Here is a 12,233-nt window from a genome sequence, read left to right on the forward strand (position 1 = left end):
TTAGCTTGATGTGCTCCTGCCCAGTATAGAATTCTTTGTTGACATTGTTCAAATCTATCATGACTACTGATGAATGCTGGAACCGCTTGGATCTAATACAAAATTAAATAGAATGATAGCTATGCACACACAAGTAGCTCAGGAATATATGCATAGACTATTCCAGTTACCCCAGAGTGTTTTTATTCATTTCTTCTGACTCCACAATATGTTCCACATCTCCAATGTTAACTTCTTTTAGAAATAGACCAGACATTTCTAATTTATTAGCGATCTTTTTTTCTTTACTCTTCCTCCTCTTTGAGAACTCTGGCTAATAACCATATTACCTATACATGTACCACCCGTGGACTCTGGGATGTGAAGTTGACATTTTGGCTAAATCTGTACTTTTGAACAAATTACTAGATATGATGAAATGTTTGAGGACAGACTTATCAAAATTCTCAGGACCGACGGCTTGGGCAATGTAGGGAGACCCCATCTCTATATTAGCCAGGAGTGGTGGCACACACCTGTAGTCCCAGCTACTCAGGAGGCTGAGGCAGGAGGATTGCTTGAGCCGAGGAGGTTGAGGCTGCAGTGAGTTGTGGTCATGCCACTGCACTCCAACCTGGGCAACAGAGTGAGACCCTGTCTCAAAAAAAAAAAAAAAAAACTCAGGACTGAGCTCCATAGTATAAGTAATTATTTGATCTTTTAAAAGGCATCTGGGCAAAGAGATTCACTGTGATTACTGTGGTAGTGGCCCTTTCCTCAGGAGACCATTGGAAGTAGATCCAGCTGACTTGATAATTGTTAATGGTTTCTTGTTTGATGACATATAAATGGCCACGCCTGGCTACATATAATTTGTATATGACTTTATGGTATGCAAACCTCTCCCACATGCTTTTTTTTTTTTTTTTTTTAACTCTGAGCAGAGTTTTGCTCCTGTTGCCCAGACTGGAGTTGAATGGCACCATCTCAGCTCACTTCAACCTCCACCTCCCAGGTTCAAGAGATTACCCTGCCTCAGCCTCTTGTGTAGCTGGGATTATAGGCCCCCACGACCATGCCCAGCTAATTTTTGTATTTTTAGTAGAGACGGGATTTCGCCATGCTGGCCAGGCTAGTGTCTAACTCCTGACCTCAGGTGATCCGCCTGCCTTGGCCTCCCAAAGTGCTGGGATTACAGGCGTGAGCCACTGCGCATGGCCCATACATTTTTTTTTTTACTTGGTCTTCGCAGCTGTCCTGTGAAGGAAGCAGGTCATGCCAGATTATTCTCCCTTTACAGAGATGGAAACAGGCTTCATGAGCTTAAGTGATTTTTCTCAAGCTAAAATAGATAGATAGATAGATAGATAGATACCCTGATACACTACTCTGAGACCAGCATTGTGCTAGACACTGGATAAAGGTATAGTGCATATGGATAGAATAACCTGGAGGAAGAAAATGCGGGTTTATAAACAAAGAGGAAAAAGTTATCAAATATATAGCAGTAATAACATATGAATCATCATTAACATATATCAAATATTCGTGTATCTAATCCTCACAACAACCCCGATATTAACCTTATCTTATGGCTGAGGAGACAGGCTGAGAGAGACCATGCAGTCTGCTCCAGAGCCCATACTATTAACTAAATGCCCCCATTCCTGTCCATGAGGAAGTGATCAATAAGTACTGAATATAAAAACCGCGGTGTTGTAGAGTAGTAATAATATCAGTGGAGCTAGAATTTGCCTGGCCAGTTCTTGCGAAGTACTAAACCTTAAGTGGAGCTTTGAAGGATGTACAGGATTCAGACAGATAAAGGAAAAGGAAGGTGGCGTTTCAGGTAGGAGGAGCATAAACTAAAACACAGAGGTAGAAATGGGAATGAGCATGGATATGGGGTATAAAGAGAGCTGTCTTGATTGGAAGGTTTGTCATCAGAGATCAGTGAAAGTTTGCATACCTGTAGTAGGTATGGAAAGGCCCTGAAGGCCACACCAAGGCAATTAGAATTTGTTCACCAGGCACCTACAGCAAATTCTCTGAAAGGGACTGACAGTAATAACTAATACCTCTTCTTTTTTTTTTTTTTTTTTTTTTTTCCGAGATGGAGTCTCGCTCTGTCGCCCAGGCTGCAGTGCAGAGGCATGATCTCGGCTCACTGCAAGCTCCGCCTCCGGGGTTCACGCCATTCTCTTGCCTCAGCCTCCCGAGTAGCTGGGACTACAGGTGCTCGCCACCACGCCCAGTTAATTTTTTGTATTTTTAGTAGAGACGGGGTTTCACCGTGTTAGCCAGGATGGTCTCGATCTTCTGACCTCATGATCCGCCTGCCTCGGCCTCCTTCTTAAGCTCTTATTTTGTGTTTTGCTCTGTACTAAGTATTGTACATGCCTTACTCTACTTAAGTCCTGGAAGGGAGGATTTTTTCAGATGAAGAAACTAAGGCAGAATGTGATTAGGAAACTTGCTCAAGTCCTCACAGCTAGTAAGTACAAAGCCAGGATATGAACCCATAGCCAGCATTCTTAAAGCAGTGTAGGCCCTGGTCTCTAGTAGTCTTTCCAGAAGGGTTAATTGGCAATAACAGAAAGATGGTCCTGGCAGACATGGCGGCGACCAGGGCAGAGGTGTGGCCTCTGGCAGCCAACCTGAGGAGCTGCTGTGACGTGGATCAGGCAAGAGGAAGGGAGGGGAGTGTTGAAAAAGTGAATGAGTCCAGAAAACTGGTTCTAGACCTTGCTAAAAAGAATTCAGGAGCCATTCAGTGATTAAAGCCTGGAGTGGTCCACAGCTTGGCATGTTCCATTCTGAGCCTTGTTTCATCTTTTGTAAAAAAGAGATGTTTTAACCAGATGATGACTATGATACCAACTTCCAATTTGATTCCACAGTTCTACAAAAATGCAGCCAGGTTTTCAGCATCTGGAGACTGGTGTGTCTTTAATAGAAGGAAACATGTGGATGAGTAGCTGGTTTGAAGTAGAGGTGGTGCAGGTAATTTTTTAAAAACTGTGCATAGATAGTATATGATGCAACTTTTAAGAATAAATGGTTTATAGGCAATTGAAAAATCCCATACTGGAGTTGGGATATGAGGGAAGAGGCTAAAAGAAGATCAAGTTCCTTCCTCAGGCCAGCCGCCCTTACTACATCAGATGAGGGCAGCTGCCAACCTCCAGGTCAACTGGCCTTGGCTATCACACTCTAGCTTTGGTCTGCTCCTTATAGCGACCCAGAGAACCCATTCTGCCTGGAAAATATAATGACAGAGGATATTACTTAACATCTTCTTTATAGAAGGCATCTGCTAGGCATTTTACCTATAATAACTCTCCCATAAAATTCTTATAACAACCCTCTAAGGTAGGTTTTTAATCCTAAATTAACCACTAACCACTTCTCTCCTGTTCCATTCTGGTCCTAGCCCCCATCACCTCCTTCCTGGATTACTGCAGTAGCCTCCTAACTGGTCTCTCTGCTTCTATTCTTCTCTCACTACAGTCTATTTCCAATAGAGTAGCCAGAGTGATCCTTTTAAAAGATAAATCAGATTATGTCATCCCTCTGCTCAAAACTCCACAATAGAGGGTTGCCATTGTATTCAGAGGTCCTACATGGACTGTTCCCTGATTTCCTCTCTGACATCCTTTCCAACGACTTTTCTCCATGCTTACTACACTCCCTTTCCTAGAACATACTTGGCATGCTTCTTGCCTTTAGGACCATTGTCAGCTGCTTTTGTCTACATCCTCTCCAGCAGATGCCCTCATTTATAATTCCTTCACCTGTTCCAAGTCTCTGCTAAAATATTATCTTCTCAGAGAGGACTACTCTGACCATCTTTTAAAAGATGTAACCCAGCTGGGCGCTGTGGCTCATGCCTGTAATCCCAGCACTTTGGGAGGCCGAGGTGGGCAGATCACTTGAGGTCAGGAGTTTGAGACCAGCCTGGCCAACATGGTGAAACCCCATCTCTATTAAATAAACAAAAATTAGCCAGGTGTGATGGTGTGCACCTGTAATCCCAGCTATTCGGGAGGCTGAGGCAGGAGAATCGCTTGAACCTGGGAAGTGGAGGTTCAGTGAGCTGGGATCCCGCATGCCATGGCACTCCAGCCTGGGCGACGGATCAAGACTTGGTCTCACACACACAAAAAAAAGGTGTAACCTGACCTTTTCTTTCTTTTACGGATCTCACCACATTCTGTAACTTTTGTTTGTTTGTTTGTTTTTTGAGATGGAGTCTTGCTCTGTCACCCAGGCTGGAGTGCAGTGGCACGATCTTGGCTCACTGCAAGCTCTGCCTCCCAGGTTCACGCCATTCTCCTGCCTCAGCCTCCTGAGGCAGCTGGGACTACAGGTGCCCACCACCACACCCGGCTAATTTTTTGTATTTTTTTTTTAGTAGAGATGGGGTTTCACCGTGAGAGCCAGGATGGTCTCTATCTCCTGACCTTGTGATCCGCCAGCCTCGGCCTCCCAAAGTGCTAGGATTATAGGCATGAGCCATCATGCCCGGCCTACATTCTGTAATTTTATATAATTTTCTAATGTAGTATATTTATTATTTTTGGTCTGTCTCCCTCTGTTAGAATGGGAACTCTGTGAGGGCAGGAATATTTATCTGTTTAGTTTGTTAAAGAATCTCATGTACCTAGAAAAATGCCTGGTGTATAATAAGTGCTCGATAAAGACTACTGAATGACTGAATCCCCATTTTAGAGCAGAGGAAACTGAGTTTAGAAAGATGAATGAACAGTTTTTCCTATGCAGCACAGCTAATAAGTTACAGAGCCAGGCTTCAGGCCACCATCTGCTTTATTCCTTCCACAAGATAAAGACTTGGGAATAGATGAATTCCCTAAAAGAAGGAGGCTAGGTGGAGAAAAGCAGAGGGACTGATGTCTGAGATTCAAGTTGTAGCCCAGTTATGAGACAGGAACAAGGAAGAGATCCAGTTGTGGGGATCAGAAGGGACAGAAAGAATTCTTGGGTATTAAATACACAGAGAGAGAGAAAGAGATACTAAATAAAATGGACATTAGCTTTGTTCTTTGCAAAAGATAGATCAAGAATAATAAAGACTAAGGGGAAAAAACCCAACAACCTTTAGATTTGTCTGAAATAATTAATGAAGACCTTAGGAAAGAAACAGACGTAATGAAGGAGTGAAAGTAGATATAGGTGATTAAGAAGTAAAAAAACAATCATTCCTAATATTTCCAGGAATTGGATTGAAAACACAATATGAGGCAAAGGGCAATAGTTGAAAGTAAAGTCAAAAGTTTTTTTTTTTTAAAAATTGAAGCTTATTTGAAGGCAGAAGTAGCAAAAGAGATTGAAGTAGCTAGAAAGACTATGTAAATATGGACACACTGAGAAAGAAGGGAGGGTATGTGGAACTCATGGGGAGAATTATGGCTTGATATCAAGAATGATAAAATAGTGAAAAATATATCCTGCTTCTAATTCCACTTCTGTCAAATGGAAAGTGGAGTCCATTAACTCATCATGGCAGAGTGCCCCTCTCTGTCTTCTCTGAGTCACACAGAGCAGAAGGCAGGAGGCCCATAGAAGCCCAGTAACTGCAAGAGAGTGTGGGGCTGTGATAGAATCTCCAATAGGTTCCTGTCAATCCCCACCCCTCACATTTGTATCTTTCTTGTAATAGGCTAATTTTGTAAAACAAAAGATTCTTTTCTTCTTTTCTTTTTTGAGACGGAGTCTTGCTCTGTCACCCAGGCTGGAGTGCAGTGGCACGGTCTCGGCTCACTGCACCTCCGCCTCCTGCATCTCCTGGGTTCAAGCCATTCTCCTGCCTCAGCCTCCCCAGTAGCTGGGATTACAGGCACCCACCACCATGCCCAGCTAATTTTTGTATTTTTTTTAGTAGAGACGGGGTTTTACCACGTTGCCCAGACTGGTCTCGAACTTCTGCTCTTCTGATCCACTTGCCTCAGCCTCCCAAAGTGCTGGGATTACAGGCGTGAGCCACCGCGCCTGGCCAAGATTTCTTTATTCTTTGGGAAAATTGATTTTTGGATAATATATTCACATGGTTTTAAATCATAGAATTTAAAAATACTCAGTAAATCCCCCCTCATCCTTATCACTCCATCTTGAATTCTCACTTCACCATATGTGATCACTATCGTTTTTAGTACTTGTATATTTTTTAAGAAGGCCTTTACATATATAAGCCAATGAAAACAAAGATTTTAAGGCAATATTTTTAAAACTGGGGAATCAGTTGTAACCATTCCCTCTCCACAAATAAAAACTCCTAGTAAACTCTGAGTTCCCAAGGGATGGTCTGTTCTCAATCTTTTTCTGAGGGTTGAGGGGATTTTGCCTAACTCTGGCTGATTTACCCAGAACCCATTGTGTGAATAAATTACTAGATCATCTTAGGTCTGAGTGCTCAACACCTACGGGAACTTCTCAAGGCCTAAAATTCAAAGCCAGAAGCGAAGTCAAGTAATGGAAACAGACAGATTTGTTCCGATACATTCAAGAAATAGAATAAAAGCAATAAGGAGATAAAAGGGAAGAATATATCTGGAACAGATGAAATCAAACAGAATGGTGAAAAATTAACTTAGCATGATACCTGGACATATGTGGTATAAGTAATAGGGATTGGCAAACTATGGCCTGTAAGCCAAATGTGGCCCAATACCTGCTTTTTAAAATAATATTTTATTGGAACTCAGCCATGGTGTTTGTCTGTGGCTGCTTTTGTGTTACAGTGACAGAGTTGAATAGTTGTGACAGAGACCATATGGCCTAAAAAGGTTAAAGATTTACTCTCTTGCCTTTTACAGAACAAATTTGCTGACCCCTGCTCTTGAGTAAGGAAGAAGAGAGGGAGATAATTTCTGATCAGCATCTACTGTGTGCCAGGATCTGAAGTAGATTCTTTCATCTAATTTATATAACAAGCATATTGAAGAGCTGTTATTGGTCTCATTTTACAGATGAGGACTCCAGGCTTAAATGCAAATGACTTGCTCAGGGTCATAATGCTGCAAAGTGTGAGAGCTGGTATTCTAGCTGGGATGCCAGAGCTAACTTGGTTTTCTCCATGAGATATAGTCAAATGCCAGGGAATTTAGACAATAATCACATATGCAAATAAAATCTATTTATGAAGCCCACAAACCACTACTAGATTAGTAAATAAACAGTGTGACTTCTTCCTCATGACCTGAAGAGAAATGAACTGGTTGGTAAGTAGCCACTTGTGTAAGGTGGGTAATTATTGATGCTGGGTTAACAGCTGTATAATTCCTATGGGAACTGACAGAAGGCAGCACAGGGTATGCCATCTCAGTGAAGCATTTCAGGAGATCTGTCGTTTGGGATATAGCGCATGGTCCATCTCTCACATTTTGGGCTTCCTGCTGCCATTAAATTCTCAAAACTTGTCCTGGAAGATACGACTTTGTCAAGTTGGACTCAGTGATACGGAATTGATGGATGCATGACATAGCTGGGCCTGTTTGTCCACAAGAGATGTAAATGTCTTCATATGCCAAATTAGAGCATCTTGATTATAGTTCAATGACTTAGCTGTTGTATTTTGTCCTAGAGACGTCTATAACCTAATTTAACAAACTTCTTTAGTGCCAGCTAAGGATGTCCTTGCACATAAGTTATCTTGGACTCATGGCAGCAAATATTTAGCTGAGTTCTTCCTCTTTGTAACTAGACTGTAAAATTGCAATCAAGTATGCTCCCAATTTTTTTGGTAGCAGCACAAAGGTGGCTACCATTGCTCTTGCTAGAGATGGAGCTGGGAAGTGGTGGTTAGTACCTGTGTAATATGAAGGTAGAGAAGGTTTTCCCTGAGATTAACTTGGACTCATTTTTACATTTCTTTTCCAAGAGGTAGAATGGGTCCAGAGGAACCCATCCTAGCGTCCCTACTGATGATAGCAGCTGTTAAGAAGTATCATGTCCTTCTGAGTTTTCTTTATTGTGGTAAAAATATAATATAACAAAATGTGCTATCTTAACCATTTTTTAAGTGCACAGTTTAAGAATATTTGCATGGTTGTAAAACAGATCTCCAGAACGTTTTCATCTTGCAAACCTGAAACTCTACACCCATTAAATAACAACTCCCCTTTCCCTCTCCCTACTGTCCTCGGGTAACCACCATTCTACTTTCTATCTCCATAATTTTGACTATTCTAAGTATCTCCTCTAAGTGAAATCACATAGTATTTGTCTTTTTGTGACTGACTTGTTTCATTTAGCATGTCCTCAAGGTTCATCCATGTTGTAGCATGTGACAGGATTTCTTTCCTTTTTAGGGCTGAATAACATTCTATTATATGTTTATTCAACATTTTGTTTATCCATTCATCTTTCAGTGGACAATCTGGGTTGCTTCCACCTCTTGGCTATTGTGAATAATGCTGCTATGAACGTGGGTGTACAATTATCTCTTCAAGACCCTGCTTTCAGTTCTTTTGGGTATATACCCAAAAATTGGATTGCTGGATCATTTTTTTTTTGAGGATCATATATATTTTTTGAGGAATCTCTGTGCTATTTTTCAAAGTAGTTACACCATTTTACAATCCCACCAACAGAGTACAGAGTTCCACTTTCCCCACATCCTTGCCAATACTTGTTACTTTCTAGGTTTTTTTAAACAAAAATAGTAGCCATCGTAATGGGTGTAAAGTGATAGATCATTGTGGTTTTGATTTCCACTTCTCTGATGAATAATGATGTTCAGCATCTTTCCATGTGCTTGTTGGCTATTTGTATATCATCTTTGGGGAAATGTCAAGTCCATTACCCATATTTTAATAGCGTTATTTGAGTTTTGTTGTTCAGTTGTAGGAGTTTGTTATATATTCTTTTTTTGTTTTTTTAATTGAGACAGGGTCTTGCTCTGTCACCTAGCCTGGAGTGCAGTGGTGTGATCACAGCTCACTGTGGCCTTGACCTCCCAGGCTCAATCGATCCACCTGCCTCAGCCTTCTGAGTAGCTGGGACTACAGGCATGCGCCACCACACCTGGTTAATTTTTGCATTTTTTGTAGAGACAGGGTTTTATTCTGTTGCCCAGGCTGGTCTCAAACTCCTGGGCTCAAGCAATCCACCTGCCTCAACCTCCCAAAGTGCTGGGATTACAGGCATGAGCCCCCACACCTAGCCCATTCTGACTATTAACACCTTATTATGTGTATGATTTGCAAATTATTTTCTCCCATTCTATAGCCTTTTTACTCTGTTGGTGGTGTCCTTTGATACATCAAGTTTTTAAGTTTGATGTGGTTTCATTTATCTATTTTTGCTTTTGTTGCCTGTGCTTTTGGTGCCGAGAAATCACTGCCAAGCCCAACATCATCAAGTTTTTCCTCAGTGTTTTCTTCTAGGAGTTTTATCATTTTGGGTCTTATGTTTAGGTCTTTGAGTTCTCTCTCTCTCTCTTTTTTTTAATTTCAATGTGGTTACCACCCATATTTTAACGGTCTCACTCTGGGCTTTCTTTTAGGATAGGACACAGCTACAAGGCTAAGACCAAGTCATCTTCTGGAATTTGTCTTGAAAAAAAAAATACTTTGAGAGTCTTTTTTTTGTTCTTTTTGGTTTGTTTTTGTTTTTTGAGACAGGGTCCCACTCTGTCATCCAGGGTGGAGTGTGGTGGCGTGATGATAGCTCACGTCAAGTCTCGACCTCCTGGAGCTCAGTTGATCTTCCCACCTCAGCCTACCCAGTAGCTGGGACTACAGGTACACACCATCATGCCTGGATAATTTTCATATTAATTTTTGTATTTTTTGTAGAGACAGCATTTCACCATGTGCCCAGGCTGGTGTCGAACTCCTTGGCTCAAGCCATCCTCCATCTTGGCCTCCTAAAGTGCTAGGATTATGGACAGGAGCCACTGCATGGCCCATTATAGCCTACTCTTTTAAAAAAAGTCCTGTCTAGCCATTATTTACTTGATTTGAGATTCAAATAAGTCCCGTTTGAAACACAGCTGTACCCTTTTTTATTCACCCACAGAGTAACTCGCAATCACAATTCTGCTATAAATTCAATTCTCACTTGCCTTTGATGTTTCTTTTATACCCACCATGCACCAGTGTTCCTAGTGTTGATGGAGTGGTAGTGTGCTCTACACTACTTGGATGTTGATAATGATCTGTTATGAGTATCCTTATCAGGAAGCATCTTGAGGTTATGGAATTCCACTTTTCTTCACTGGCATTCCATTTTGCATGTGCCTTTCCCTTATGCTAACTTTTTCATTCGCAGTTGCTAGTCCTCCTCTTGTCTCTGTATTCTCTCTTCCTTATGTCTTCTTTCCCATTGCTTTTCTTTACTTTTCTTCTGGATCTAGTTTTCACTCTCTGTCGCCCATTTTTTTTTTAAATTTCCTTCCTTGAGAGTATCTTCTACTTTCTTCCTCTAGTGTTGTCCTAGAGATTTTCAGATTCCAAATATGATGGCACTATGAGTTGTCTCTTCATTACCATTCACACTTGAGCCCTTGATCTTTTCAGTGCATTTCTGAGTCTTTGAAATATGTATCCAAAAAGTCAAGGAATTGTTTAGATACAAGAATAAAGAGAACTAGGATTTAGTTAAATATCAAGGAAAAAGCCAGATTCTTAAAGAATTGGGTAGGTTCAGTTTTGTAACTAAAATGAGAAGATTCAAGAATCCTAAAGGATCACAGATTGAACATGAGTTGACAGTGCACATAATTATTAAACAAAAAGTATAGAAGTTTAATACTGTAGAAACTCTGAATACTTTTTAATTTTTATGATGCACAATCTAAAATTTTGCTTTAGGTCCTGGACTTAGCACTTGAGGTAGATATGGCAACATAATTCAAGGCTCTGTGTCTATTACATAAGACAATATTTGGTAAGTGCCAAGTGAAAATTCATGCAGCGGGAGAACAGAGAAAAAGAAGATAATACAAGTGTAGCTTGATGAAGCATCACAGGAGAGGGAATACTTGATCTGGGCCTTGAATGATGAGTAGAATTTATATAGCAGAGATGAGGAGGCATAATGTTAGTGACGGGAACTTTTGCATATGCCAGGGTGGAGGGCAAGAATATTCAAGGTATGTCTGGGTAATAGTAAAGAGAAATCGTTGGTGTTTTGGAGTATAGGCTAAGCTACTATAAACAAAGAGACCCCAAAATACAATAAGATAGAAGTCTCTTTCTCTTTTACCTAGAGGCAGACAGTCGAGGGAAGATAGAGGTCGTCCTGAGGTCCAGGTTGCTTCTCCCTGTTGCTCTTCTATGGCTCACCACCAATACCGTGTCTGCATTCCAGCTCACAAGAAGGGGAAAATGGAGGGCAGCCACCTTTCTTCTTCTGGATGTGACTTAGAAGTTACACGTGCCACTTTTGCTCACATCCCACTGGCCCACTTTGTCACATAGCATTACCTGACCTCAAAGGCGTTTTGGAAATTAGCCTCTAAGCTATGAATATTGGGAGGAAGATGTCTCTTAAACTAACTACTAGTTAGAAATAAGTTTGTTAGAGGAAGGTGAATGTGAAGTTAGAAAGAATAGGGCCAAGATATGAGGGACTTTGAATTCCAAGTGTTTGCATAGCATAGACACAAAATCAATACTCATGAATGCATGAATAAATGAGTAGTTAAGGGAATGAGTAAGTGAACGTATCGTTGAGCTTGAACTTTATTCTCTAGATCAGGGCTACAAACTAAAATTAAGAGGTCAAGAAGATAGTATAAATGAATCACAAAGCTAGCTGTAAATGGGGAGTGATGGGACCGAATCAACTGGAAGATAGGTGACATGTCTTAAGAGCAGCCCCTACTCAGCTCCAGCTGATAGTTGCATGGGAATGTGGGCCATTTGTGCCAAGATTTTGGAGTTTTTAAAAAGAAGGAAGAAATCTAGGTTTTATGTGACATCTCCCAATTTTTAGATGTTGGGTCTGAACAATTTTTAAATAGGTCAAATAAAAACACATCTTTGGGATAGTTTGGCCTTTAAGTCACTAATTCGCAATCTTTGCGAAGATGGGAAACTACTTAAAATGTTTGGCCCAGAGAGTTGGTAGTTTAAGAAGGTTAATCTGATTGTGGTATGCTGGGCACACCTCTAGCAGTAGTTTTCAACTGTGACTGCAAATTGCAATCACTAGGAAGCTTTAAAAAAATAAAAAAACCTCTGTATCCACCCCAGACCAATTAAATCAGAATCCCTGGGGTTGGGTATTTT

The 12,233-nt window shown here is 41.0% G+C and overlaps 1 protein-coding gene across 6 annotated transcripts in view; it reads left to right on the forward strand.

Moving 5' to 3' along the window:
- The window catches only part of AKAP6 (A-kinase anchoring protein 6), a 626,630-nt gene that overhangs the window by 343,484 nt on the left and 270,913 nt on the right, over positions 1 to 12,233 (forward strand). The gene's annotated exons all lie outside the window — the stretch shown is intronic.

The sequence above is a fragment of the Pongo abelii genome, chromosome 15 (assembly GCF_028885655.2).
Source record: "Pongo abelii isolate AG06213 chromosome 15, NHGRI_mPonAbe1-v2.0_pri, whole genome shotgun sequence".
Classification (NCBI taxonomy): domain Eukaryota; kingdom Metazoa; phylum Chordata; class Mammalia; order Primates; family Hominidae; genus Pongo; species Pongo abelii.